This window comes from Phyllobates terribilis, unplaced genomic scaffold (genome assembly GCF_046119375.1).
Source record: "Phyllobates terribilis strain yellow unplaced genomic scaffold, ASM4611937v1 Scaffold_94__1_contigs__length_6153435, whole genome shotgun sequence".
NCBI lineage: Eukaryota > Metazoa > Chordata > Amphibia > Anura > Dendrobatidae > Phyllobates > Phyllobates terribilis.
In genome coordinates this window covers 470,108-493,245 of record NW_027362854.1, presented here as the reverse complement: position 1 = coordinate 493,245, position 23,138 = coordinate 470,108, and the positions used below count along the sequence as shown (strand labels likewise).

The window sequence follows — 23,138 nt, the reverse complement described above, 5'->3', positions numbered from 1 at the left end:
TAGCATTAAGATCATTATAAAAAATACGTTTTGCAGCAGCTTTCTTCTTTCCTTCTTTAATAAAAAATATTTTTACCTCCTTCTTGACAAAATCCCACCAATTAAAAATAGATTTAAAAAACGTTTTTTTTAGCTTCAGTTTTTCATACAGCTTTTTAAAACCTTCCATAACCACCTCGCCTTGTAGTAGGGATACATTTAATTTCCAGTGTGACGGTCTTTTATCCACGTCGGATTCTATTTTAAAACTACATTCTATTATTTTATGATCTGAAAAAGGTGTTGAATGCGTTTTAAAACCTGAGCATGTTAGGGCTTGAGATATAAAAATATAATCTATTCTGGATGAAACACCTCTCCCCACCCAAGTGACTTCATGCTCCTTTTTTTGTCCATCTAATGCCCATGTATCTTTAAGATTAAAAGCTGCTAAAATATTTCTAAGACATGAAGCTGACCCATCTTTTACATTTTTTAAATGACAATTAAAATCCCCACCTAAAACTAATGGATCTACTCCAGGTAAAAACAGCTGCAACAGTTCAAACAAATGTAATCTCAAGGCTTTTTCTGCATTTGCATACACATTAAAACACCTCACTTTCTTCCCATTTTTCTGCACATCAATTCTTAAAATCCTCCCAGGGTATATCTCTTCATAATTTACAATCTCCCAATCTTTAGAGCATAAAAACCCCACACCATCACTTTTTGACTCGTTCCCACCAGAAAAGCATAAGTTACCCTTCCATATACCCTGTAAATATTCATAGCTTATTTTTTTTGTCAAATTACATTCTTGTAGAAAGATAAAATCAATATTTTCATTATTTAAAAAATCATATAAAGCAGTTCTCTTATATAGGTCGTTAAACCCCTGAACATTCAGGGACATTGAGCGGATCATCTTCTAACATTTAGTGCAGGGCTCTTCCCTCCGCCCTCATTCTCTACTGCCGGAGAAGATGGGTCTACCTCCAGATCTGATACATCCGAAGATGACACACTCCCCAGCAGACTTGTTGCTTCTAAAGCCTTTACTTTCCCACCACATGGTATTCCTTCATTATCACTTCTATCCACACTTCTTTTTAGAGATTTTTCTGTGCAGTCCATTTGTACCTGCGCGCAAGGTAAGCTCTGCGACAGGGAATTAGTAGGAGTGGACTCCACTACTTCTGGAATATCACTTTCCCCTGCACAACTACTCCCTTTACTTAGTGGAGAAATTTCTTGCAACATTTGACTCTTCTCTTCTCTCTTCTGATCTTCTTTCTTCTGTTCTTCTATCTTCTTCTTTTCATTCTTATCTTCTTTCTTCTTATCTTCTTTCTTCTGCTCTTCTCTCTTTTTCCTTTCCATCTGTTTCTTTATCTCCATGGCCCTTTTTTCTATGTCCTCTATCCTCTTCTGTTTTTCCTCTTCCTTCTTTCTCTTCCTTTCTTCCAACTTCCTTTCCTCTTCTTCTTGTGATTTTTTAACCCGTTCCTCCTTCTTCTTCTCCTTCATTGCCCGTCCCTCCTCTTCCTCTTTTCTCTTTCTTTCTGTCTCCTCCTTCTCACTCCTTTCTTTCTCCTCTTCCCCTTTTTCCTCTTCAGCAGCAATGCCTGCTTCCACATCGTCTTTAGCTTCTTGTTGCTGTTCTTCAGGCGATGTGTCCATCTCCTCTACCTCCTTTTTCTTATTTTTAGGGCACTCATCCATCTGGTGAGGAGTACCCATGCAACTAAAACACTTGTTACATTCTGCATCCAGATGTCCATATTTTTTACACACACGGCAGTAGTGTGGCATCCCTGGGAAGAATAAATAACCGCGGCTATGGTTGATATAAACCTGCGGCGGAGGTCTGGACACGCCCCCCTCCTCATTCGGGTTCTTCCTAAATGATACCACATACACACGTTTCCCGTTCCACACTCCAAACTGTGTTTCCCCGCGTCTCTTAGGGATGATTTTGTCACAATACATTGATAGGTAACTTTCAACCTCAGAGTCTGTAATAAATGGACTAAACAAATGAATCGTCAGTACTTTCATTGAAAACTGAAAAGAGGGGATTACTTTCACCCCCTCCAGCTCTACCTTCTCTTTATTTACTTCATAAAGAGCGTAGGCACTTTCACACTGCGAGGCTTTATTAAGCGTAACATCATAAAGTCCTCGAGAAAAAAAAGATTGAAAGCAAAAAAGATGCTCCTTGTCGATCTTCAAGAGCTTACAAATAACATTGAAAATAAATTGAGAATCTTTCACCTGCCGGTGGTCAGGAGCAACCACGAACCTGATGGTGTCCTTCAGCGGATGCTCCTCCGAGAAATAATCATTCGGGTTGCTTGCTTGATTCTCCTTCCTTCCTCCAGGGTTTCTCCTTGTCTCCATGATTTTCCTCTTCTTTTCCAGATACCAAGGAAAATATCACACACGGATCGCAGCCTCCACGAAGTTCGTCCTCCCTCCAACACACCGTCCTCCGTAAAGAAAAGGCACTGCAGCTTTAGCACCGATTCCCAAAAGCAGCACTGGATATCTCCAAAGGCCAAGAATCGGTTCTGCCACCACAGTAACCTTCAGCCCAATGTCACAACCCACTACAGATCGTGCCAAAAGGCTGAGAAGCGATAACCAGAATTGGTTTCAAACTACGGAGCCACCCAAGGATCCTGAAAAGTCCATTTGTGGAGATGAGCTCCTGGACTCCCGTTAAGAAGACATGTTGTCAACCTCTAGATCCCTTACATGCCTGCACTTTTCGGCTTGCTGCTGCTGCAATCCACGCGTTTTAGATCTGCATAACTCCACCTCTTTAAACACAGCACCTTCACCCCCTGCTGTTCCCACCCGCCTCAACACCGTTGGAAGGGAGGAGAACCAATTAAGGCGGGGGGTGGGGTGGAACGAGCAGCTGTCTACCCTTAGCAGGAGGGCTCCTGATTACATACCTCTCCTGCTGCTGCTGCTGCTGGCTGTCCAGCAGCAGACTGAAGGTGGCTGCTGCTGTGCACAGGTATATAAAGGCTCAGAGCCTATTATGACACGCGCAGCCAGCGTTCCATTGCCACATTCCATCTACTGCAGGCAGGATACCTGGCTGGCTGAATGTCGCTGAGAAGCTCACAGAGACCGCCATAAGCAACAGTTTAACAGAATGCCACAGACTAATCAACCAAACTTTTTGGGTTGGGTTCTCTTTTATAGTCTGCAGGCATTAAATGAAAGAAGTCAGTGTTCCAGCAGAAGGAGACAACGTTTCAGAAAAGGCATTGTAGCAAACCAAAAAAGAAATTTTAAGCGCAGCAGAGTAACCAGCGCACATACCTGTTAGCTCAGGTGAGTTTAAAAGGCTGCTGTTGATAACAAGGGCATTTGCTAAATAGATGGTGTGTGTGCAACAATATACTGAAAGGTCAATTATATTGTGCAGCTTATCTCACCACCTGTAGTTATTTAGGTGAAAGCTCCAAAATGCTTGCCTAATATGTCTGTTTATCCAAAAGGAAGTAAAAAGGGAGAGCTAGAAAGATAGCATTGCATCACATTACATGGCAATGCAATGCACAGTTGCTGAAGTTGAACCAAAATGAGCTTGTAATCTGGCTTCTGCAACTTTGAACATGAAAAATCCAATGAGGAGAAGAAAAGCAAAGCCAAAGAGTCCATCCCAAAATCCGACAAACAAGCAAAATGAACAAAAAACATTGAATTCAATTCTTTCTGATTTTAGAAACTGCATTAAAGAAGGGGTGCACCGGTCCTGGAGATACTGCAATACCAGGTCAATGCGTGGAGTGGACAGAGCAAGCTCTTTTTCCATCTCCCTGTTCTAAAAATCCATTTAATATATGGTCCCCAGATAGGGGACGTATCAGATATTAAACTGATAAGAACAGATACTACACTTGATCTTAGCCAAAAGGCCGAGAAGCGATAACCAGAATTGGTTTCAAACTACGGAGCCACCCAAGGATCCTGAAAAGTCCATTTGTGGAGATGAGCTCCTGGACTCCCGTTAAGAAGACATGTTGTCAACCTCTAGATCCCTTACATGCCTGCACTTTTCGGCTTGCTGCTGCTGCAATCCACGCGTTTTAGATCTGCATAACTCCACCTCTTTAAACACAGCACCTTCACCCCCTGCTGTTCCCACCCGCCTCAACACCGTTGGAAGGGAGGAGAACCAATTAAGGCGGGGGGTGGGGTGGAACGAGCAGCTGTCTACCCTTAGCAGGAGGGCTCCTGATTACATACCTCTCCTGCTGCTGCTGCTGCTGGCTGTCCAGCAGCAGACTGAAGGTGGCTGCTGCTGTGCACAGGTATATAAAGGCTCAGAGCCTATTATGACACGCGCAGCCAGCGTTCCATTGCCACATTCCATCTACTGCAGGCAGGATACCTGGCTGGCTGAATGTCGCTGAGAAGCTCACAGAGACCGCCAAAAGCAACAGTTTAACAGAATGCCACAGACTAATCAACCAAACTTTTTGGGTTGGGTTCTCTTTTATAGTCTGCAGGCATTAAATGAAAGAAGTCAGTGTTCCAGCAGAAGGAGACAACGTTTCAGAAAAGGCATTGTAGCAAACCAAAAAAGAAATTTTAAGCGCAGCAGAGTAACCAGCGCACATACCTGTTAGCTCAGGTGAGTTTAAAAGGCTGCTGTTGATAACAAGGGCATTTGCTAAATAGATGGTGTGTGTGCAACAATATACTGAAAGGTCAATTATATTGTGCAGCTTATCTCACCACCTGTAGTTATTTAGGTGAAAGCTCCAAAATGCTTGCCTAATATGTCTGTTTATCCAAAAGGAAGTAAAAAGGGAGAGCTAGAAAGATAGCATTGCATCACATTACATGGCAATGCAATGCACAGTTGCTGAAGTTGAACCAAAATGAGCTTGTAATCTGGCTTCTGCAACTTTGAACATGAAAAATCCAATGAGGAGAAGAAAAGCAAAGCCAAAGAGTCCATCCCAAAATCCGACAAACAAGCAAAATGAACAAAAAACATTGAATTCAATTCTTTCTGATTTTAGAAACTGCATTAAAGAAGGGGTGCACCGGTCCTGGAGATACTGCAATACCAGGTCAATGCGTGGAGTGGACAGAGCAAGCTCTTTTTCCATCTCCCTGTTCTAAAAATCCATTTAATATATGGTCCCCAGATAGGGGACGTATCAGATATTAAACTGATAAGAACAGATACTACACTTGATCTTAGCCAAAAGGCCGAGAAGCGATAACCAGAATTGGTTTCAAACTACGGAGCCACCCAAGGATCCTGAAAAGTCCATTTGTGGAGATGAGCTCCTGGACTCCCGTTAAGAAGACATGTTGTCAACCTCTAGATCCCTTACATGCCTGCACTTTTCGGCTTGCTGCTGCTGCAATCCACGCGTTTTAGATCTGCATAACTCCACCTCTTTAAACACAGCACCTTCACCCCCTGCTGTTCCCACCCGCCTCAACACCGTTGGAAGGGAGGAGAACCAATTAAGGCGGGGGGTGGGGTGGAACGAGCAGCTGTCTACCCTTAGCAGGAGGGCTCCTGATTACATACCTCTCCTGCTGCTGCTGCTGCTGGCTGTCCAGCAGCAGACTGAAGGTGGCTGCTGCTGTGCACAGGTATATAAAGGCTCAGAGCCTATTATGACACGCGCAGCCAGCGTTCCATTGCCACATTCCATCTACTGCAGGCAGGATACCTGGCTGGCTGAATGTCGCTGAGAAGCTCACAGAGACCGCCATAAGCAACAGTTTAACAGAATGCCACAGACTAATCAACCAAACTTTTTGGGTTGGGTTCTCTTTTATAGTCTGCAGGCATTAAATGAAAGAAGTCAGTGTTCCAGCAGAAGGAGACAACGTTTCAGAAAAGGCATTGTAGCAAACCAAAAAAGAAATTTTAAGCGCAGCAGAGTAACCAGCGCACATACCTGTTAGCTCAGGTGAGTTTAAAAGGCTGCTGTTGATAACAAGGGCATTTGCTAAATAGATGGTGTGTGTGCAACAATATACTGAAAGGTCAATTATATTGTGCAGCTTATCTCACCACCTGTAGTTATTTAGGTGAAAGCTCCAAAATGCTTGCCTAATATGTCTGTTTATCCAAAAGGAAGTAAAAAGGGAGAGCTAGAAAGATAGCATTGCATCACATTACATGGCAATGCAATGCACAGTTGCTGAAGTTGAACCAAAATGAGCTTGTAATCTGGCTTCTGCAACTTTGAACATGAAAAATCCAATGAGGAGAAGAAAAGCAAAGCCAAAGAGTCCATCCCAAAATCCGACAAACAAGCAAAATGAACAAAAAACATTGAATTCAATTCTTTCTGATTTTAGAAACTGCATTAAAGAAGGGGTGCACCGGTCCTGGAGATACTGCAATACCAGGTCAATGCGTGGAGTGGACAGAGCAAGCTCTTTTTCCATCTCCCTGTTCTAAAAATCCATTTAATATATGGTCCCCAGATAGGGGACGTATCAGATATTAAACTGATAAGAACAGATACTACACTTGATCTTAGCCAAAAGGCCGAGAAGCGATAACCAGAATTGGTTTCAAACTACGGAGCCACCCAAGGATCCTGAAAAGTCCATTTGTGGAGATGAGCTCCTGGACTCCCGTTAAGAAGACATGTTGTCAACCTCTAGATCCCTTACATGCCTGCACTTTTCGGCTTGCTGCTGCTGCAATCCACGCGTTTTAGATCTGCATAACTCCACCTCTTTAAACACAGCACCTTCACCCCCTGCTGTTCCCACCCGCCTCAACACCGTTGGAAGGGAGGAGAACCAATTAAGGCGGGGGGTGGGGTGGAACGAGCAGCTGTCTACCCTTAGCAGGAGGGCTCCTGATTACATACCTCTCCTGCTGCTGCTGCTGCTGGCTGTCCAGCAGCAGACTGAAGGTGGCTGCTGCTGTGCACAGGTATATAAAGGCTCAGAGCCTATTATGACACGCGCAGCCAGCGTTCCATTGCCACATTCCATCTACTGCAGGCAGGATACCTGGCTGGCTGAATGTCGCTGAGAAGCTCACAGAGACCGCCATAAGCAACAGTTTAACAGAATGCCACAGACTAATCAACCAAACTTTTTGGGTTGGGTTCTCTTTTATAGTCTGCAGGCATTAAATGAAAGAAGTCAGTGTTCCAGCAGAAGGAGACAACGTTTCAGAAAAGGCATTGTAGCAAACCAAAAAAGAAATTTTAAGCGCAGCAGAGTAACCAGCGCACATACCTGTTAGCTCAGGTGAGTTTAAAAGGCTGCTGTTGATAACAAGGGCATTTGCTAAATAGATGGTGTGTGTGCAACAATATACTGAAAGGTCAATTATATTGTGCAGCTTATCTCACCACCTGTAGTTATTTAGGTGAAAGCTCCAAAATGCTTGCCTAATATGTCTGTTTATCCAAAAGGAAGTAAAAAGGGAGAGCTAGAAAGATAGCATTGCATCACATTACATGGCAATGCAATGCACAGTTGCTGAAGTTGAACCAAAATGAGCTTGTAATCTGGCTTCTGCAACTTTGAACATGAAAAATCCAATGAGGAGAAGAAAAGCAAAGCCAAAGAGTCCATCCCAAAATCCGACAAACAAGCAAAATGAACAAAAAACATTGAATTCAATTCTTTCTGATTTTAGAAACTGCATTAAAGAAGGGGTGCACCGGTCCTGGAGATACTGCAATACCAGGTCAATGCGTGGAGTGGACAGAGCAAGCTCTTTTTCCATCTCCCTGTTCTAAAAATCCATTTAATATATGGTCCCCAGATAGGGGACGTATCAGATATTAAACTGATAAGAACAGATACTACACTTGATCTTAGCCAAAAGGCCGAGAAGCGATAACCAGAATTGGTTTCAAACTACGGAGCCACCCAAGGATCCTGAAAAGTCCATTTGTGGAGATGAGCTCCTGGACTCCCGTTAAGAAGACATGTTGTCAACCTCTAGATCCCTTACATGCCTGCACTTTTCGGCTTGCTGCTGCTGCAATCCACGCGTTTTAGATCTGCATAACTCCACCTCTTTAAACACAGCACCTTCACCCTCTGCTGTTCCCACCCGCCTCAACACCGTTGGAAGGGAGGAGAACCAATTAAGGCGGGGGGTGGGGTGGAACGAGCAGCTGTCTACCCTTAGCAGGAGGGCTCCTGATTACATACCTCTCCTGCTGCTGCTGCTGGCTGTCCAGCAGCAGACTGAAGGTGGCTGCTGCTGTGCACAGGTATATAAAGGCTCAGAGCCTATTATGACACGCGCAGCCAGCGTTCCATTGCCACATTCCATCTACTGCAGGCAGGATACCTGGCTGGCTGAATGTCGCTGAGAAGCTCACAGAGACCGCCATAAGCAACAGTTTAACAGAATGCCACAGACTAATCAACCAAACTTTTTGGGTTGGGTTCTCTTTTATAGTCTGCAGGCATTAAATGAAAGAAGTCAGTGTTCCAGCAGAAGGAGACAACGTTTCAGAAAAGGCATTGTAGCAAACCAAAAAAGAAATTTTAAGCGCAGCAGAGTAACCAGCGCACATACCTGTTAGCTCAGGTGAGTTTAAAAGGCTGCTGTTGATAACAAGGGCATTTGCTAAATAGATGGTGTGTGTGCAACAATATACTGAAAGGTCAATTATATTGTGCAGCTTATCTCACCACCTGTAGTTATTTAGGTGAAAGCTCCAAAATGCTTGCCTAATATGTCTGTTTATCCAAAAGGAAGTAAAAAGGGAGAGCTAGAAAGATAGCATTGCATCACATTACATGGCAATGCAATGCACAGTTGCTGAAGTTGAACCAAAATGAGCTTGTAATCTGGCTTCTGCAACTTTGAACATGAAAAATCCAATGAGGAGAAGAAAAGCAAAGCCAAAGAGTCCATCCCAAAATCCGACAAACAAGCAAAATGAACAAAAAACATTGAATTCAATTCTTTCTGATTTTAGAAACTGCATTAAAGAAGGGGTGCACCGGTCCTGGAGATACTGCAATACCAGGTCAATGCGTGGAGTGGACAGAGCAAGCTCTTTTTCCATCTCCCTGTTCTAAAAATCCATTTAATATATGGTCCCCAGATAGGGGACGTATCAGATATTAAACTGATAAGAACAGATACTACACTTGATCTTAGCCAAAAGGCCGAGAAGCGATAACCAGAATTGGTTTCAAACTACGGAGCCACCCAAGGATCCTGAAAAGTCCATTTGTGGAGATGAGCTCCTGGACTCCCGTTAAGAAGACATGTTGTCAACCTCTAGATCCCTTACATGCCTGCACTTTTCGGCTTGCTGCTGCTGCAATCCACGCGTTTTAGATCTGCATAACTCCACCTCTTTAAACACAGCACCTTCACCCCCTGCTGTTCCCACCCGCCTCAACACCGTTGGAAGGGAGGAGAACCAATTAAGGCGGGGGGTGCGGTGGAACGAGCAGCTGTCTACCCTTAGCAGGAGGGCTCCTGATTACATACCTCTCCTGCTGCTGCTGCTGCTGGCTGTCCAGCAGCAGACTGAAGGTGGCTGCTGCTGTGCACAGGTATATAAAGGCTCAGAGCCTATTATGACACACGCAGCCAGCGTTCCATTGCCACATTCCATCTACTGCAGGCAGGATACCTGGCTGGCTGAATGTCGCTGAGAAGCTCACAGAGACCGCCATAAGCAACAGTTTAACAGAATGCCACAGACTAATCAACCAAACTTTTTGGGTTGGGTTCTCTTTTATAGTCTGCAGGCATTAAATGAAAGAAGTCAGTGTTCCAGCAGAAGGAGACAACGTTTCAGAAAAGGCATTGTAGCAAACCAAAAAAGAAATTTTAAGCGCAGCAGAGTAACCAGCGCACATACCTGTTAGCTCAGGTGAGTTTAAAAGGCTGCTGTTGATAACAAGGGCATTTGCTAAATAGATGGTGTGTGTGCAACAATATACTGAAAGGTCAATTATATTGTGCAGCTTATCTCACCACCTGTAGTTATTTAGGTGAAAGCTCCAAAATGCTTGCCTAATATGTCTGTTTATCCAAAAGGAAGTAAAAAGGGAGAGCTAGAAAGATAGCATTGCATCACATTACATGGCAATGCAATGCACAGTTGCTGAAGTTGAACCAAAATGAGCTTGTAATCTGGCTTCTGCAACTTTGAACATGAAAAATCCAATGAGGAGAAGAAAAGCAAAGCCAAAGAGTCCATCCCAAAATCCGACAAACAAGCAAAATGAACAAAAAACATTGAATTCAATTCTTTCTGATTTTAGAAACTGCATTAAAGAAGGGGTGCACCGGTCCTGGAGATACTGCAATACCAGGTCAATGCGTGGAGTGGACAGAGCAAGCTCTTTTTCCATCTCCCTGTTCTAAAAATCCATTTAATATATGGTCCCCAGATAGGGGACGTATCAGATATTAAACTGATAAGAACAGATACTACACTTGATCTTAGCCAAAAGGCCGAGAAGCGATAACCAGAATTGGTTTCAAACTACGGAGCCACCCAAGGATCCTGAAAAGTCCATTTGTGGAGATGAGCTCCTGGACTCCCGTTAAGAAGACATGTTGTCAACCTCTAGATCCCTTACATGCCTGCACTTTTCGGCTTGCTGCTGCTGCAATCCACGCGTTTTAGATCTGCATAACTCCACCTCTTTAAACACAGCACCTTCACCCCCTGCTGTTCCCACCCGCCTCAACACCGTTGGAAGGGAGGAGAACCAATTAAGGCGGGGGGTGGGGTGGAACGAGCAGCTGTCTACCCTTAGCAGGAGGGCTCCTGATTACATACCTCTCCTGCTGCTGCTGCTGCTGGCTGTCCAGCAGCAGACTGAAGGTGGCTGCTGCTGTGCACAGGTATGTAAAGGCTCAGAGCCTATTATGACACGCGCAGCCAGCGTTCCATTGCCACATTCCATCTACTGCAGGCAGGATACCTGGCTGGCTGAATGTCGCTGAGAAGCTCACAGAGACCGCCATAAGCAACAGTTTAACAGAATGCCACAGACTAATCAACCAAACTTTTTGGGTTGGGTTCTCTTTTATAGTCTGCAGGCATTAAATGAAAGAAGTCAGTGTTCCAGCAGAAGGAGACAACGTTTCAGAAAAGGCATTGTAGCAAACCAAAAAAGAAATTTTAAGCGCAGCAGAGTAACCAGCGCACATACCTGTTAGCTCAGGTGAGTTTAAAAGGCTGCTGTTGATAACAAGGGCATTTGCTAAATAGATGGTGTGTGTGCAACAATATACTGAAAGGTCAATTATATTGTGCAGCTTATCTCACCACCTGTAGTTATTTAGGTGAAAGCTCCAAAATGCTTGCCTAATATGTCTGTTTATCCAAAAGGAAGTAAAAAGGGAGAGCTAGAAAGATAGCATTGCATCACATTACATGGCAATGCAATGCACAGTTGCTGAAGTTGAACCAAAATGAGCTTGTAATCTGGCTTCTGCAACTTTGAACATGAAAAATCCAATGAGGAGAAGAAAAGCAAAGCCAAAGAGTCCATCCCAAAATCCGACAAACAAGCAAAATGAACAAAAAACATTGAATTCAATTCTTTCTGATTTTAGAAACTGCATTAAAGAAGGGGTGCACCGGTCCTGGAGATACTGCAATACCAGGTCAATGCGTGGAGTGGACAGAGCAAGCTCTTTTTCCATCTCCCTGTTCTAAAAATCCATTTAATATATGGTCCCCAGATAGGGGACGTATCAGATATTAAACTGATAAGAACAGATACTACACTTGATCTTAGCCAAAAGGCCGAGAAGCGATAACCAGAATTGGTTTCAAACTACGGAGCCACCCAAGGATCCTGAAAAGTCCATTTGTGGAGATGAGCTCCTGGACTCCCGTTAAGAAGACATGTTGTCAACCTCTAGATCCCTTACATGCCTGCACTTTTCGGCTTGCTGCTGCTGCAATCCACGCGTTTTAGATCTGCATAACTCCACCTCTTTAAACACAGCACCTTCACCCCCTGCTGTTCCCACCCGCCTCAACACCGTTGGAAGGGAGGAGAACCAATTAAGGCGGGGGGTGGGGTGGAACGAGCAGCTGTCTACCCTTAGCAGGAGGGCTCCTGATTACATACCTCTCCTGCTGCTGCTGCTGCTGGCTGTCCAGCAGCAGACTGAAGGTGGCTGCTGCTGTGCACAGGTATATAAAGGCTCAGAGCCTATTATGACACGCGCAGCCAGCGTTCCATTGCCACATTCCATCTACTGCAGGCAGGATACCTGGCTGGCTGAATGTCGCTGAGAAGCTCACAGAGACCGCCATAAGCAACAGTTTAACAGAATGCCACAGACTAATCAACCAAACTTTTTGGGTTGGGTTCTCTTTTATAGTCTGCAGGCATTAAATGAAAGAAGTCAGTGTTCCAGCAGAAGGAGACAACGTTTCAGAAAAGGCATTGTAGCAAACCAAAAAAGAAATTTTAAGCGCAGCAGAGTAACCAGCGCACATACCTGTTAGCTCAGGTGAGTTTAAAAGGCTGCTGTTGATAACAAGGGCATTTGCTAAATAGATGGTGTGTGTGCAACAATATACTGAAAGGTCAATTATATTGTGCAGCTTATCTCACCACCTGTAGTTATTTAGGTGAAAGCTCCAAAATGCTTGCCTAATATGTCTGTTTATCCAAAAGGAAGTAAAAAGGGAGAGCTAGAAAGATAGCATTGCATCACATTACATGGCAATGCAATGCACAGTTGCTGAAGTTGAACCAAAATGAGCTTGTAATCTGGCTTCTGCAACTTTGAACATGAAAAATCCAATGAGGAGAAGAAAAGCAAAGCCAAAGAGTCCATCCCAAAATCCGACAAACAAGCAAAATGAACAAAAAACATTGAATTCAATTCTTTCTGATTTTAGAAACTGCATTAAAGAAGGGGTGCACCGGTCCTGGAGATACTGCAATACCAGGTCAATGCGTGGAGTGGACAGAGCAAGCTCTTTTTCCATCTCCCTGTTCTAAAAATCCATTTAATATATGGTCCCCAGATAGGGGACGTATCAGATATTAAACTGATAAGAACAGATACTACACTTGATCTTAGCCAAAAGGCCGAGAAGCGATAACCAGAATTGGTTTCAAACTACGGAGCCACCCAAGGATCCTGAAAAGTCCATTTGTGGAGATGAGCTCCTGGACTCCCGTTAAGAAGACATGTTGTCAACCTCTAGATCCCTTACATGCCTGCACTTTTCGGCTTGCTGCTGCTGCAATCCACGCGTTTTAGATCTGCATAACTCCACCTCTTTAAACACAGCACCTTCACCCCCTGCTGTTCCCACCCGCCTCAACACCGTTGGAAGGGAGGAGAACCAATTAAGGCGGGGGGTGGGGTGGAACGAGCAGCTGTCTACCCTTAGCAGGAGGGCTCCTGATTACATACCTCTCCTGCTGCTGCTGCTGCTGGCTGTCCAGCAGCAGACTGAAGGTGGCTGCTGCTGTGCACAGGTATATAAAGGCTCAGAGCCTATTATGACACGCGCAGCCAGCGTTCCATTGCCACATTCCATCTACTGCAGGCAGGATACCTGGCTGGCTGAATGTCGCTGAGAAGCTCACAGAGACCGCCATAAGCAACAGTTTAACAGAATGCCACAGACTAATCAACCAAACTTTTTGGGTTGGGTTCTCTTTTATAGTCTGCAGGCATTAAATGAAAGAAGTCAGTGTTCCAGCAGAAGGAGACAACGTTTCAGAAAAGGCATTGTAGCAAACCAAAAAAGAAATTTTAAGCGCAGCAGAGTAACCAGCGCACATACCTGTTAGCTCAGGTGAATTTAAAAGGCTGCTGTTGATAACAAGGGCATTTGCTAAATAGATGGTGTGTGTGCAACAATATACTGAAAGGTCAATTATATTGTGCAGCTTATCTCACCACCTGTAGTTATTTAGGTGAAAGCTCCAAAATGCTTGCCTAATATGTCTGTTTATCCAAAAGGAAGTAAAAAGGGAGAGCTAGAAAGATAGCATTGCATCACATTACATGGCAATGCAATGCACAGTTGCTGAAGTTGAACCAAAATGAGCTTGTAATCTGGCTTCTGCAACTTTGAACATGAAGAATCCAATGAGGAGAAGAAAAGCAAAGCCAAAGAGTCCATCCCAAAATCCGACAAACAAGCAAAATGAACAAAAAACATTGAATTCAATTCTTTCTGATTTTAGAAACTGCATTAAAGAAGGGGTGCACCGGTCCTGGAGATACTGCAATACCAGGTCAATGCGTGGAGTGGACAGAGCAAGCTCTTTTTCCATCTCCCTGTTCTAAAAATCCATTTAATATATGGTCCCCAGATAGGGGACGTATCAGATATTAAACTGATAAGAACAGATACTACACTTGATCTTAGCCAAAAGGCCGAGAAGCGATAACCAGAATTGGTTTCAAACTACGGAGCCACCCAAGGATCCTGAAAAGTCCATTTGTGGAGATGAGCTCCTGGACTCCCGTTAAGAAGACATGTTGTCAACCTCTAGATCCCTTACATGCCTGCACTTTTCGGCTTGCTGCTGCTGCAATCCACGCGTTTTAGATCTGCATAACTCCACCTCTTTAAACACAGCACCTTCACCCCCTGCTGTTCCCACCCGCCTCAACACCGTTGGAAGGGAGGAGAACCAATTAAGGCGGGGGGTGGGGTGGAACGAGCAGCTGTCTACCCTTAGCAGGAGGGCTCCTGATTACATACCTCTCCTGCTGCTGCTGCTGCTGGCTGTCCAGCAGCAGACTGAAGGTGGCTGCTGCTGTGCACAGGTATATAAAGGCTCAGAGCCTATTATGACACGCACAGCCAGCGTTCCATTGCCACATTCCATCTACTGCAGGCAGGATACCTGGCTGGCTGAATGTCGCTGAGAAGCTCACAGAGACCGCCATAAGCAACAGTTTAACAGAATGCCACAGACTAATCAACCAAACTTTTTGGGTTGGGTTCTCTTTTATAGTCTGCAGGCATTAAATGAAAGAAGTCAGTGTTCCAGCAGAAGGAGACAACGTTTCAGAAAAGGCATTGTAGCAAACCAAAAAATAAATTTTAAGCGCAGCAGAGTAACCAGCGCACATACCTGTTAGCTCAGGTGAGTTTAAAAGGCTGCTGTTGATAACAAGGGCATTTGCTAAATAGATGGTGTGTGTGCAACAATATACTGAAAGGTCAATTATATTGTGCAGCTTATCTCACCACCTGTAGTTATTTAGGTGAAAGCTCCAAAATGCTTGCCTAATATGTCTGTTTATCCAAAAGGAAGTAAAAAGGGAGAGCTAGAAAGATAGCATTGCATCACATTACATGGCAATGCAATGCACAGTTGCTGAAGTTGAACCAAAATGAGCTTGTAATCTGGCTTCTGCAACTTTGAACATGAAAAATCCAATGAGGAGAAGAAAAGCAAAGCCAAAGAGTCCATCCCAAAATCCGACAAACAAGCAAAATGAACAATAAACATTGAATTCAATTCTTTCTGATTTTAGAAACTGCATTAAAGAAGGGGTGCACCGGTCCTGGAGATACTGCAATACCAGGTCAATGCGTGGAGTGGACAGAGCAAGCTCTTTTTCCATCTCCCTGTTCTAAAAATCCATTTAATATATGGTCCCCAGATAGGGGACGTATCAGATATTAAACTGATAAGAACAGATACTACACTTGATCTTAGCCAAAAGGCCGAGAAGCGATAACCAGAATTGGTTTCAAACTATGGAGCCACCCAAGGATCCTGAAAAGTCCATTTGTGGAGATGAGCTCCTGGACTCCCGTTAAGAAGACATGTTGTCAACCTCTAGATCCCTTACATGCCTGCACTTTTCGGCTTGCTGCTGCTGCAATCCACGCGTTTTAGATCTGCATAACTCCACCTCTTTAAACACAGCACCTTCACCCCCTGCTGTTCCCACCCGCCTCAACACCGTTGGAAGGGAGGAGAACCAATTAAGGCGGGGGGTGGGGTGGAACGAGCAGCTGTCTACCCTTAGCAGGAGGGCTCCTGATTACATACCTCTCCTGCTGCTGCTGCTGCTGGCTGTCCAGCAGCAGACTGAAGGTGGCTGCTGCTGTGCACAGGTATATAAAGGCTCAGAGCCTATTATGACACGCGCAGCCAGCGTTCCATTGCCACATTCCATCTACTGCAGGCAGGATACCTGGCTGGCTGAATGTCGCTGAGAAGCTCACAGAGACCGCCATAAGCAACAGTTTAACAGAATGCCACAGACTAATCAACCAAACTTTTTGGGTTGGGTTCTCTTTTATAGTCTGCAGGCATTAAATGAAAGAAGTCAGTGTTCCAGCAGAAGGAGACAACGTTTCAGAAAAGGCATTGTAGCAAACCAAAAAAGAAATTTTAAGCGCAGCAGAGTAACCAGCGCACATACCTGTTAGCTCAGGTGAGTTTAAAAGGCTGCTGTTGATAACAAGGGCATTTGCTAAATAGATGGTGTGTGTGCAACAATATACTGAAAGGTCAATTATATTGTGCAGCTTATCTCACCACCTGTAGTTATTTAGGTGAAAGCTCCAAAATGCTTGCCTAATATGTCTGTTTATCCAAAAGGAAGTAAAAAGGGAGAGCTAGAAAGATAGCATTGCATCACATTACATGGCAATGCAATGCACAGTTGCTGAAGTTGAACGAAAATGAGCTTGTAATCTGGCTTCTGCAACTTTGAACATGAAAAATCCAATGAGGAGAAGAAAAGCAAAGCCAAAGAGTCCATCCCAAAATCCGACAAACAAGCAAAATGAACAAAAAACATTGAATTCAATTCTTTCTGATTTTAGAAACTGCATTAAAGAAGGGGTGCACCGGTCCTGGAGATACTGCAATACCAGGTCAATGCGTGGAGTGGACAGAGCAAGCTCTTTTTCCATCTCCCTGTTCTAAAAATCCATTTAATATATGGTCCCCAGATAGGGGACGTATCAGATATTAAACTGATAAGAACAGATACTACACTTGATCTTAGCCAAAAGGCCGAGAAGCGATAACCAGAATTGGTTTCAAACTACGGAGCCACCCAAGGATCCTGAAAAGTCCATTTGTGGAGATGAGCTCCTGGACTCCCGTTAAGAAGACATGTTTTCAACCTCTAGATCCCTTACATGCCTGCACTTTTCGGCTTGCTGCTGCTGCAATCCACGCGTTTTAGATCTGCATAACTCCACCTCTTTAAACACAGCACCTTCACCCCCTGCTGTTCCCACCCGCCTCAACACCGTTGGAAGGGAGGAGAACCAATTAAGGCGGGGGGTGGGGTGGAACGAGCAGCTGTCTACCCTTAGCAGGAGGGCTCCTGATTACATACCTCTCCTGCTGCTGCTGCTGCTGGCTGTCCAGCAGCAGACTGAAGGTGGCTGCTGCTGTGCACAGGTATATAAAGGCTCAGAGCCTATTATGACACGCACAGCCAGCGTTCCATTGCCACATTCCATCTACTGCAGGCAGGATACCTGGCTGGCTGAATGTCGCTGAGAAGCTCACAGAGACCGCCATAAGCAACAGTTTAACAGAATGCCACAGACTAATCAACCAAACTTTTTGGGTTGGGTTCTCTTTTATAGTCTGCAGGCATTAAATGAAAGAAGTCAGTGTTCCAGCAGAAGGAGACAACGTTTCAGAAAAGGCATTGTAGCAAACCAAAAAATAAATTTTAAGCGCAGCAGAGTAACCAGCGCACATACCTGTTAGCTCAGGTGAGTTTAAAAGGCTGCTGTTGATAACAAGGGCATTTGCTAAATAGATGGTGTGTGTGCAACAATATACTGAAAGGTCAATTATATTGTGCAGCTTATCTCACCACCTGTAGTTATTTAGGTGAAAGCTCCAAAATGCTTGCCTAATATGTCTGTTTATCCAAAAGGAAGTAAAAAGGGAGAGCTAGAAAGATAGCATTGCATCACATTACATGGCAATGCAATGCACAGTTGCTGAAGTTGAACCAAAATGAGCTTGTAATCTGGCTTCTGCAACTTTGAACATGAAAAATCCAATGAGGAGAAGAAAAGCAAAGCCAAAGAGTCCATCCCAAAATCCGACAAACAAGCAAAATGAACAATAAACATTGAATTCAATTCTTTCTGATTTTAGAAACTGCATTAAAGAAGGGGTGCACCGGTCCTGGAGATACTGCAATACCAGGTCAATGCGTGGAGTGGACAGAGCAAGCTCTTTTTCCATCTCCCTGTTCTAAAAATCCATTTAATATATGGTCCCCAGATAGGGGACGTATCAGATATTAAACTGATAAGAACAGATACTACACTTGATCTTAGCCAAAAGGCCGAGAAGCGATAACCAGAATTGGTTTCAAACTATGGAGCCACCCAAGGATCCTGAAAAGTCCATTTGTGGAGATGAGCTCCTGGACTCCCGTTAAGAAGACATGTTGTCAACCTCTAGATCCCTTACATGCCTGCACTTTTCGGCTTGCTGCTGCTGCAATCCACGCGTTTTAGATCTGCATAACTCCACCTCTTTAAACACAGCACCTTCACCCCCTGCTGTTCCCACCCGCCTCAACACCGTTGGAAGGGAGGAGAACCAATTAAGGCGGGGGGTGGGGTGGAACGAGCAGCTGTCTACCCTTAGCAGGAGGGCTCCTGATTACATACCTCTCCTGCTGCTGCTGCTGCTGGCTGTCCAGCAGCAGACTGAAGGTGGCTGCTGCTGTGCACAGGTATATAAAGGCTCAGAGCCTATTATGACACGCGCAGCCAGCGTTCCATTGCCACATTCCATCTACTGCAGGCAGGATACCTGGCTGGCTGAATGTCGCTGAGAAGCTCACAGAGACCGCCATAAGCAACAGTTTAACAGAATGCCACAGACTAATCAACCAAACTTTTTGGGTTGGGTTCTCTTTTATAGTCTGCAGGCATTAAATGAAAGAAGTCAGTGTTCCAGCAGAAGGAGACAACGTTTCAGAAAAGGCATTGTAGCAAACCAAAAAAGAAATTTTAAGCGCAGCAGAGTAACCAGCGCACATACCTGTTAGCTCAGGTGAGTTTAAAAGGCTGCTGTTGATAACAAGGGCATTTGCTAAATAGATGGTGTGTGTGCAACAATATACTGAAAGGTCAATTATATTGTGCAGCTTATCTCACCACCTGTAGTTATTTAGGTGAAAGCTCCAAAATGCTTGCCTAATATGTCTGTTTATCCAAAAGGAAGTAAAAAGGGAGAGCTAGAAAGATAGCATTGCATCACATTACATGGCAATGCAATGCACAGTTGCTGAAGTTGAACGAAAATGAGCTTGTAATCTGGCTTCTGCAACTTTGAACATGAAAAATCCAATGAGGAGAAGAAAAGCAAAGCCAAAGAGTCCATCCCAAAATCCGACAAACAAGCAAAATGAACAAAAAACATTGAATTCAATTCTTTCTGATTTTAGAAACTGCATTAAAGAAGGGGTGCACCGGTCCTGGAGATACTGCAATACCAGGTCAATGCGTGGAGTGGACAGAGCAAGCTCTTTTTCCATCTCCCTGTTCTAAAAATCCATTTAATATATGGTCCCCAGATAGGGGACGTATCAGATATTAAACTGATAAGAACAGATACTACACTTGATCTTAGCCAAAAGGCCGAGAAGCGATAACCAGAATTGGTTTCAAACTACGGAGCCACCCAAGGATCCTGAAAAGTCCATTTGTGGAGATGAGCTCCTGGACTCCCGTTAAGAAGACATGTTGTCAACCTCTAGATCCCTTACATGCCTGCACTTTTCGGCTTGCTGCTGCTGCAATCCACGCGTTTTAGATCTGCATAACTCCACCTCTTTAAACACAGCACCTTCACCCCCTGCTGTTCCCACCCGCCTCAACACCGTTGGAAGGGAGGAGAACCAATTAAGGCGGGGGGTGGGGTGGAACGAGCAGCTGTCTACCCTTAGCAGGAGGGCTCTTGATTACATACCTCTCCTGCTGCTGCTGCTGCTGGCTGTCCAGCAGCAGACTGAAGGTGGCTGCTGCTGTGCACAGGTATATAAAGGCTCAGAGCCTATTATGACACGCGCAGCCAGCGTTCCATTGCCACATTCCATCTACTGCAGGCAGGATACCTGGCTGGCTGAATGTCGCTGAGAAGCTCACAGAGACCGCCATAAGCAACAGTTTAACAGAATGCCACAGACTAATCAACCAAACTTTTTGGGTTGGGTTCTCTTTTATAGTCTGCAGGCATTAAATGAAAGAAGTCAGTGTTCCAGCAGAAGGAGACAATGTTTCAGAAAAGGCATTGTAGCAAACCAAAAAAGAAATTTTAAGCGCAGCAGAGTAACCAGCGCACATACCTGTTAGCTCAGGTGAGTTTAAAAGGCTGCTGTTGATAACAAGGGCATTTGCTAAATAGATGGTGTGTGTGCAACAATATACTGAAAGGTCAATTATATTGTGCAGCTTATCTCACCACCTGTAGTTATTTAGGTGAAAGCTCCAAAATGCTTGCCTAATATGTCTGTTTATCCAAAAGGAAGTAAAAAGGGAGAGCTAGAAAGATAGCATTGCATCACATTACATGGCAATGCAATGCACAGTTGCTGAAGTTGAACCAAAATGAGCTTGTAATCTGGCTTCTGCAACTTTTAACATGAAAAATCCAATGAGGAGAAGAAAAGCAAAGCCAAAGAGTCCATCCCAAAATCCGACAAACAAGCAAAATGAACAAAAAACATTGAATTCAATTCTTTCTGATTTTAGAAACTGCATTAAAGAAGGGGTGCACCGGTCCTGGAGATACTGCAATACCAGGTCAATGCGTGGAGTGGACAGAGCAAGCTCTTTTTCCATCTCCCTGTTCTAAAAATCCATTTAATATATGGTCCCCAGATAGGGGACGTATCAGATATTAAACTGATAAGAACAGATTTTTTTTTTTTTTTTTTATCGAAAGCCCGAATTCGTGTACAAAACCCGAGTGCGCTTTAAAAAGTGACAAGTGCCACAAAAAAAGTGCACTAGGATGCTGGTCTTCTTGAAACCCTCTCCAAAAGGAGAAGGGTCCCCCAAACCATTCCCCGTCCCTCCGAGCCAAAAGGCCACAGCGAGGAACAGGGACAAAAAGCCACCTCCAGCCGAAGCCAGAGGCGACCCAATCTTACCCCCAGCACCTGCCCGAGTTCTCACCCGAGCAAGGCACTGGGAGCCAAAGACTGTGCTCCCCTCCCAGAAGAGGGGAGCCAACAACGCTCTCCTCCCGAAAGAGGAGAGCCAGGGGGGTTCAGGGGGGAGCGGAACCTGATGGCCACACACTCCCCCCCTAGACCTGCCAAGAGAGGAACCCGTAAGGGAACCGCATCCCGACAAAATCCTAGTAGGACGTGACACACGTGAATAAGTGGACACACAGTGACAAAGAAATTAAATAAATAGTGAAGGTTTCACAGTATAATACTGCCCGGACCTTCGACCGGGAATTGAAAAATTCCCCATCCTAAGGCCTGAAGGCCCGGAATAAGGGTGTGTGCGAAGAAAGAAAATTTGAAGTGCTTGTGCAAATGTGCCATAAACTCAAGTGGGGTTCCCAATCCCAGTGAGTTAAGGCACCCCAGGGTCACCACTCCTGGGGCACTTCACACTTCGGGCTTTCGATCTTCCCCGGCCCAATGGCGTCGATCCTGGGGGGCCATGCTTTCCACCAGATGACTATATTAGCCACCTGGCGTACTAACAAGCGCCTAAACCTCAGTGTGCATAATGTATCAATCTACTAGGGCGGCCAACATCCAAAACCGCCTTTTCGAAAGATACTACACTTGATCTTAGCCAAAAGGCCGAGAAGCGATAACCAGAATTGGTTTCAAACTACGGAGCCACCCAAGGATCCTGAAAAGTCCATTTGTGGAGATGAGCTCCTGGACTCCCGTTAAGAAGACATGTTGTCAACCTCTAGATCCCTTACATGCCTGCACTTTTCGGCTTGCTGCTGCTGCAATCCACGCGTTTTAGATCTGCATAACTCCACCTCTTTAAACACAGCACCTTCACCCCCTGCTGTTCCCACCCGCCTCAACACCGTTGGAAGGGAGGAGAACCAATTAAGGCGGGGGGTGGGGTGGAACGAGCAGCTGTCTACCCTTAGCAGGAGGGCTCCTGATTACATACCTCTCCTGCTGCTGCTGCTGCTGGCTGTCCAGCAGCAGACTGAAGGTGGCTGCTGCTGTGCACAGGTATATAAAGGCTCAGAGCCTATTATGACACGCGCAGCCAGCGTTCCATTGCCACATTCCATCTACTGCAGGCAGGATACCTGGCTGGCTGAATGTCGCTGAGAAGCTCACAGAGACCGCCATAAGCAACAGTTTAACAGAATGCCACAGACTAATCAACCAAACTTTTTGGGTTGGGTTCTCTTTTATAGTCTGCAGGCATTAAATGAAAGAAGTCAGTGTTCCAGCAGAAGGAGACAACGTTTCAGAAAAGGCATTGTAGCAAACCAAAAAAGAAATTTTAAGCGCAGCAGAGTAACCAGCGCACATACCTGTTAGCTCAGGTGAGTTTAAAAGGCTGCTGTTGATAACAAGGGCATTTGCTAAATAGATGGTGTGTGTGCAACAATATACTGAAAGGTCAATTATATTGTGCAGCTTATCTCACCACCTGTAGTTATTTAGGTGAAAGCTCCAAAATGCTTGCCTAATATGTCTGTTTATCCAAAAGGAAGTAAAAAGGGAGAGCTAGAAAGATAGCATTGCATCACATTACATGGCAATGCAATGCACAGTTGCTGAAGTTGAACCAAAATGAGCTTGTAATCTGGCTTCTGCAACTTTGAACATGAAAAATCCAATGAGGAGAAGAAAAGCAAAGCCAAAGAGTCCATCCCAAAATCCGACAAACAAGCAAAATGAACAAAAAACATTGAATTCAATTCTTTCTGATTTTAGAAACTGCATTAAAGAAGGGGTGCACCGGTCCTGGAGATACTGCAATACCAGGTCAATGCGTGGAGTGGACAGAGCAAGCTCTTTTTCCATCTCCCTGTTCTAAAAATCCATTTAATATATGGTCCCCAGATAGGGGACGTATCAGATATTAAACTGATAAGAACAGATACTACACTTGATCTTAGCCAAAAGGCCGAGAAGCGATAACCAGAATTGGTTTCAAACTACGGAGCCACCCAAGGATCCTGAAAAG

At 44.6% G+C, this 23,138-nt stretch overlaps 15 non-coding genes and 1 pseudogene across 15 annotated transcripts; all 16 read right to left on the bottom strand.

Moving 5' to 3' along the window:
- Window positions 1–3,738: 3,738 nt before the first annotated feature.
- Window positions 3,739–3,929, bottom strand: LOC141198095 (U2 spliceosomal RNA). Its single transcript, XR_012270059.1, has one exon. It is a non-coding gene; the product is annotated as a U2 spliceosomal RNA (small nuclear RNA).
- Window positions 3,930–5,044: 1,115 nt separating this feature from the next.
- LOC141198094 (U2 spliceosomal RNA) lies at window positions 5,045–5,235 on the bottom strand. The gene has a single exon (XR_012270058.1). It is a non-coding gene; the product is annotated as a U2 spliceosomal RNA (small nuclear RNA).
- Window positions 5,236–6,350: 1,115 nt separating this feature from the next.
- On the bottom strand, window positions 6,351–6,541 carry LOC141198093 (U2 spliceosomal RNA). The gene has a single exon (XR_012270057.1). It is a non-coding gene; the product is annotated as a U2 spliceosomal RNA (small nuclear RNA).
- A 1,115-nt stretch (window positions 6,542–7,656) lies between these two features.
- LOC141198092 (U2 spliceosomal RNA) lies at window positions 7,657–7,847 on the bottom strand. Its single transcript, XR_012270056.1, has one exon. It is a non-coding gene; the product is annotated as a U2 spliceosomal RNA (small nuclear RNA).
- A 1,112-nt stretch (window positions 7,848–8,959) lies between these two features.
- LOC141198091 (U2 spliceosomal RNA) lies at window positions 8,960–9,150 on the bottom strand. The gene has a single exon (XR_012270055.1). It is a non-coding gene; the product is annotated as a U2 spliceosomal RNA (small nuclear RNA).
- Window positions 9,151–10,265: 1,115 nt separating this feature from the next.
- Window positions 10,266–10,456, bottom strand: LOC141198090 (U2 spliceosomal RNA). Its single transcript, XR_012270054.1, has one exon. It is a non-coding gene; the product is annotated as a U2 spliceosomal RNA (small nuclear RNA).
- A 1,115-nt stretch (window positions 10,457–11,571) lies between these two features.
- LOC141198089 (U2 spliceosomal RNA) lies at window positions 11,572–11,762 on the bottom strand. The gene has a single exon (XR_012270053.1). It is a non-coding gene; the product is annotated as a U2 spliceosomal RNA (small nuclear RNA).
- Window positions 11,763–12,877: 1,115 nt separating this feature from the next.
- Window positions 12,878–13,068, bottom strand: LOC141198088 (U2 spliceosomal RNA). Its single transcript, XR_012270052.1, has one exon. It is a non-coding gene; the product is annotated as a U2 spliceosomal RNA (small nuclear RNA).
- Window positions 13,069–14,183: 1,115 nt separating this feature from the next.
- LOC141198087 (U2 spliceosomal RNA) lies at window positions 14,184–14,374 on the bottom strand. Its single transcript, XR_012270051.1, has one exon. It is a non-coding gene; the product is annotated as a U2 spliceosomal RNA (small nuclear RNA).
- A 1,115-nt stretch (window positions 14,375–15,489) lies between these two features.
- On the bottom strand, window positions 15,490–15,680 carry LOC141198086 (U2 spliceosomal RNA). The gene has a single exon (XR_012270050.1). It is a non-coding gene; the product is annotated as a U2 spliceosomal RNA (small nuclear RNA).
- A 1,115-nt stretch (window positions 15,681–16,795) lies between these two features.
- On the bottom strand, window positions 16,796–16,986 carry LOC141198084 (U2 spliceosomal RNA). Its single transcript, XR_012270048.1, has one exon. It is a non-coding gene; the product is annotated as a U2 spliceosomal RNA (small nuclear RNA).
- A 1,115-nt stretch (window positions 16,987–18,101) lies between these two features.
- LOC141198083 (U2 spliceosomal RNA) lies at window positions 18,102–18,292 on the bottom strand. The gene has a single exon (XR_012270047.1). It is a non-coding gene; the product is annotated as a U2 spliceosomal RNA (small nuclear RNA).
- Window positions 18,293–19,407: 1,115 nt separating this feature from the next.
- LOC141198082 (U2 spliceosomal RNA) lies at window positions 19,408–19,598 on the bottom strand. Its single transcript, XR_012270046.1, has one exon. It is a non-coding gene; the product is annotated as a U2 spliceosomal RNA (small nuclear RNA).
- A 1,115-nt stretch (window positions 19,599–20,713) lies between these two features.
- LOC141197960 (U2 spliceosomal RNA) lies at window positions 20,714–20,898 on the bottom strand. The gene has a single exon (XR_012269964.1). It is a non-coding gene; the product is annotated as a U2 spliceosomal RNA (small nuclear RNA).
- A 794-nt stretch (window positions 20,899–21,692) lies between these two features.
- Window positions 21,693–21,784, bottom strand: LOC141198014 (U2 spliceosomal RNA; annotated as a pseudogene).
- Window positions 21,785–22,899: 1,115 nt separating this feature from the next.
- On the bottom strand, window positions 22,900–23,090 carry LOC141198081 (U2 spliceosomal RNA). The gene has a single exon (XR_012270045.1). It is a non-coding gene; the product is annotated as a U2 spliceosomal RNA (small nuclear RNA).
- Window positions 23,091–23,138: the final 48 nt, after the last annotated feature.